Here is a 5,116-nt window from a genome sequence, read left to right on the forward strand (position 1 = left end):
GGGGGGTCTGGAGGGGTGCGGGGGGGTGCTAGCACTATTTCTTTCAGCTCCCCACTCTGCCCCGTCTCCCTCTGAGCTCTTCACTTTCCCCCCCCGCACCCCTAATTATTTTTTTTTTTAATTATCCAGAGCAGGAGGTGGCAGGATGATGGGGGCGGGGGGAATCTCAGGGCCAGGCCTCTGCCCGGGGCGGGGGGGGGAGCGGGGGTGCCAGGAGCGGGGATCCCTGAGTGGGCACCCCAGGAGCCGAGAGATGAGGTGGGAGGGGGAAACCTAGAAATCCGGGTGCTGGGGGGGAGGGAAAAGGTGCCAGGAACAGGGTCCCAGGGGCGGGGGTGCTCAAGGAGGACGCCCCAGGAGCGAGGAAGGATCTGGGAGTCCCCGGCCCCCCCCGCTCCCCGTCTCGAGGTGGCCCCGCCGCTGCGGACTCGTTCGGGGTGGGGAGCCCCGGGGGAGGAGGGGCCGCTCGTCGGGCCCGGGGGGGCTGGACGGGGCCCCCCCGATCCTGGGGGGCTCGATCACTGGTGGAGTGTCAGAACAACCGTGCCGGGGGGGGCTGCGGTACCGACCCCCCCAGATTTCGTTTGATTTCGTTTTATCCGAGCGGGCGCGGCGGGGCCGGGCGGGCCGGGCCCGGGCGGTGGCGGGGTGAGCGGGGAGGGGCGGGGGGGGGAGGGCACCCACCCGCGGGGGACCCCGTCGAAGGGTGGGGGCGGCACGCGGAGGGGTGTCCCCCACCCGGGGAGGGGTGTCCTCCACCCAAGGAAGGGTGTGTGTCCCCCCACCCGCTCCCGGGGCCACCCTGGGCTCCCCGCGACAACGGGCTCCGCTAACGAAATCAGCGCTGCGGGGGGGGCGGGGGGGCCACGTCGGGGCTGGGCACCCCCGGGAGGGTCCCGAGACGAGGGGGAGCCCCCGGGATCCCCTCCCAGCCCTCCCCCCCCGCCCCCGTTGAGGTCACCCCGAGCAGCCACCGGAGCCCGGGGCGGGCGAAGCCGTCGAGGCCACCCGGTCCCCGCTTGTGGCGTCGAGCAGCCCCGTGTGGGCACCCCCGGGGGGGGGAGGGGTGTCCACGGGGGTGTCCACGGGGCAGGGACCCACGTCCGACCGTGACAAGACGCAGCTCAGCGCTGCAGGGGGGTGCACCCTGCCCCCGCAGCACCCCGGCAGGGCACCCTGGACAGCGTGTCCGCGCACCCCCCCCTCCGTGTCCGCGCACCGTCGCGGTGCCCCCGCGTCTGTGCCCCGTGTCTGGGTGTCCACGCACAGTCCCGCGTGGCTGGACGGGTCGGGTGCGGCCGCCCCGATCGCTTTAAAACTAATTAATAAACAAAAACTGACCAACCCCCCCCAAATCAGCCCCGTAGCGCCGTGCCCACGCGCGGCTGCCCCGTGTCCGTGCACACCGACGCTGAACCCACGCGCGTTTCTCCCGTGTCCGTGCGCGGTTACTCGTGTCCCTGCACCTTCCCCCCGTGTTTTTTTCCCCCGACGGACGTTTCGCCACCCGTAGTCCGGGCCCAGGGGCCCGCAGGCCGCCGGCGTGGGCCGTGGGTCCGGGGAAACGCGGCCGCACCGAGCCGAGACAAGCCGAGCCGAGCTCAGCCCAGCCCAGCTGAGCCGGGCCGAGCCAAGCCGAGCCGAGAGCAATCCAGCCCAGCCCAGCCCAGCCCATATCAGACGAGTCGAGCCCAGCCGAGCCCAGTCCAGCCCAGCACTGATCAGACGAGCCGAGCCCAGCCGAGCCGAGCCCAGCCAAGCCCAGCCCAACCCAGCCGAGTCCAACGGAGCCGAGCCCAGTTCAGCCGAGCCCAGCCCAGCGAAGCCGAACTCAGTCCAGCCCAGCCCAACGGATCCGAGCCCAGCTCAGACGAGCCGAGCCGAGTCGAGCCCAGCCCAGCCCAGCCCAGCCCAACCCAGCCGAGCCCAGCGGAGCCAAGCCCGGCTCACACGAGCCGAGCCGAGCCGAGCCCGGCCCAGCCTAGCCCAGTCCAGCCCAGCGGAGCCGAGCCCGGTCCAGCCAAGCCCGGAGCCGAGCCCAGCTCACACGAGCCGAGGCGAGGCGAGTTCAGTCCAGCCCAGCCGAGCTGGGCCTTACCTTCACTCCAGCGAGCTCGGGCAGCTCTGGGCGGCAGGTCGGGCCCCTTCGCCGGGGCATAATACGGGAAAATGAAGCAATATTGGGGTTTTGGGGGCCGTTCCCCGGCCCCGGAGCGGGGGGGGGCGGGCGGCTCGGGAGGGCCCCGGGGCTCGGCGAGGGCGGCAGCGGGCGAGGGGCCGCCGCAAACGGGGCTGCTGCGGGCGAGCGCGGCTCCCCCGGGCCGGGCTTCTCTGGGCCGGGCTTCCCTGGGCTGGGCTCTGCTCCGCACGGTCCACGCCAGAGCGGAAAAATAGCGGTAGGAATAATAATAATAATAATAATAATAATAATAATAATAATAATAATAATAATAATAATAATAATGAGAAGAATGAGAAGAAGAAGATAAAAATTTTAAAAAACCCCAAACAACGGTAATAACAACGCCAAACCAAAATCAACAATAATAACGATACAATGATAATAAGCAGCATAATTTTTAAAAATTGTGATTATTACTACTATTATTTATTAGGGTAAGGTCGGTCAGGCAGCGGCCGCCGTGGCTCCGCTCCGCAGCCCGCGGAGGAGCGCGGATCTGGGCTGTTGCCCTCCCGCCGGCTCAGTCCCCCCCGCAGCAAAATCTCTCCTCACTGTTATTAACGATAATCATAGCGATAACGCGAAAAACGGCAGGACCCGGGGAGCGCGGGGAGGGGGCGCGGCGGGGTCTGGGGTCTCCCGGCCTTCACCGGGAGCGGGCAACCGGTTGCCGCCGCCAGCTCCTACCTCGAACCGGCGGCTCCGGCCCCGCAGAGCCGAGGGTGCGGAGGGGGGGACCGGCCCTCTGCGTCCCGGCTCCCCGCTCTCTCCCGGCTCTGCCTTTTTCGTTTGCTTTTTCCTTTTTTAATCCTTTCCTTTCCCTTTATTTTTTCCTTTTATTTTCTTTTATTTTTTCCTTTTCTTTCTCCTTTGCATTTCCTTTTTCCTTTTACTTTATTTTTCCCCTTCATTTTATTTTTCCCCTTCATTTTATTTTTCCCCTTCATTTTATTTTTCCCCTTCATTTTATTTTTCCCCTTCATTTTACTTTTCCTCTTCATTTTATTTTTCCCTTTCATTTTATTTCTCCCTTTCTTTTTTTTCCTTTCATTTCCTCCCTTTCATTTTATTTCCTCCCTTTCATCTTATTTTCTCCCTTTCATTTTATTTTTCCTTTTATTTTACTTTCTCATTTTATTTTATTTTTTCCCTTAATCCATTTTTATTTGCCCCGCGCTGTTTCGGTTATTTCAGGGATGGGCACAGGCTGCTGCAGACACAGGGCCCACCCCAGCCCAAGGGCAAACTTGGAGGCCTTGAACTCCTCGTCCCCGAGGCCGGGCTCTCCCCACGGGGAACCGGGAGGGACCGAGACCCCTCCGGGACACCCCAGCTCCGGCCGAGCCCCCCGCAGCCCCAGGTGGGTGTCGGGGGGTTTGGGGGCCCCCGGTGTGTCCTTCGCCAGGTCCCGGTCGCTGGGGATTGAGCTCTCGGGGATGTTGGGCTCTCGGCAATTGGATTATCAGCTAATTTATTTATTTTTAATCCACCGTCATTACAACCGCTTCGATTTGAGGGGATTCAAGGCGAGACGAAGAGGGGCGCCGCCCCCCCCCCCCCCCCCGAGGTGAAGCATCGCCGCCAATTTCTCGCCGGGTTTTGCCCCGTTGCAGAGAGCGGCGGGACGGAACCCCCCGGGGTGGGGGTCGCGGGACGGAGCCCCCCAGGACCTCCGGCCTGGGAGGTCGCCCGGGGGCTCGTCCGCTCGCCCTGGTCCCGGGGCCGCTCCGGGGGGACCGCGGCTGCCCCGGGGTGGGGGTTTTGGGGTTCTCCCACCACTGCCCGATGCCGGGGGAGGGGGGGGGGCAGTGGGGTAACTCCGGTAACAGCGGGGACCCCCGAATTACCGGGCTGCGGGGCAACGTGGAGAAGAGGAGGGAGGGGGGGGAGACCCCCCCGTCCCCCCGGAGGGGCGCGGGCAGCCCCGGGGTGGGGGTATCGGGCAGAGCCGGGCCGGGTTATTTCTTTATTCGTTTCTATCTCGGTTGGCGCTTCTCCGCCGAGACGGGGGTCCCCGCGGGTGAACCCCCCGAGAAGAGGGACCCCCCCCCGCCGCGGGGGCTGGAGCCGCCGCCCCCGGCCCTGCCCGTACTCCCGGGGCCGGGCAGCCGCCGCCGAGGGGCTCTTTGTTTACCAACCGGTATCACGGAACCGGGAGAGCAGGAAATTGCGTCTGTGCCGTTAATTTAAAATCGCTCCTTCCCCCCCCCCCCCCCCCCCATCTCCCCCCCTCCCCCGGAGCCGCTCCCCGCCGCGGCGGGGGCTGCGCAGAGGAGGGGGGGCTGAAGGAACAAGGACCCCGTCTTCTTCCCCGGCTTCTTCCTCCGCAGCTCCCCCCCCCTCGGCCTCCCCTTCCCCTCCACCCCCCTAAAATCCGCCCCCCCCCGATTTCCCCGCACGCGAATCCCAGCGCGGCGATCCCCCCCCCCCAAACGGGACCGTCTCTCCATGGAAGGGCAGCGGCCGCGCCTCAAGTTTGCCCGGAGCGAGGTGGAGGTGTGGGGGGGATGTGTGGGGGGCGCTCAGCCGCCTGTCAAAGTTTTTAACTCCTTTTTACCCCCCTCGCACCCTCTCGGGACGCCCCGACGGGTCCCGCCACTACCTTATCCCCATCCCCACCCCCGGCCGGCGGAGCGGGGAGGAGGAGGAGGAGGAGGAGGATGAAGGGGGGTGTGGGGGGGTGCGCTTTAAATGCCAGCCCCCCCCCCCTCGGGTGGGAGAGGGCCGGCTCCACCGCGGAGAGAGGCGGGAGAGCGGCGACCCCCGGCGGTCCCCGGCCATGGGGGTGAGCTGGGGCGCGGTGCCCCCGGCTCTGCCAGGGCGCTGAGCCCCGGGGGGGGCCGGGGAGGGAGGGAGAGGGGGGGCCGGGGAGGGGCGGGGGTCTGGGGAAGGTGGGGGGGGCTCTCCTCCCCCCCCCCCCCCTCCCCGGTCTGG

Source organism: Strix uralensis, chromosome 4, assembly GCF_047716275.1.
Source record: "Strix uralensis isolate ZFMK-TIS-50842 chromosome 4, bStrUra1, whole genome shotgun sequence".
Taxonomy (NCBI): Eukaryota; Metazoa; Chordata; class Aves; order Strigiformes; family Strigidae; genus Strix; species Strix uralensis.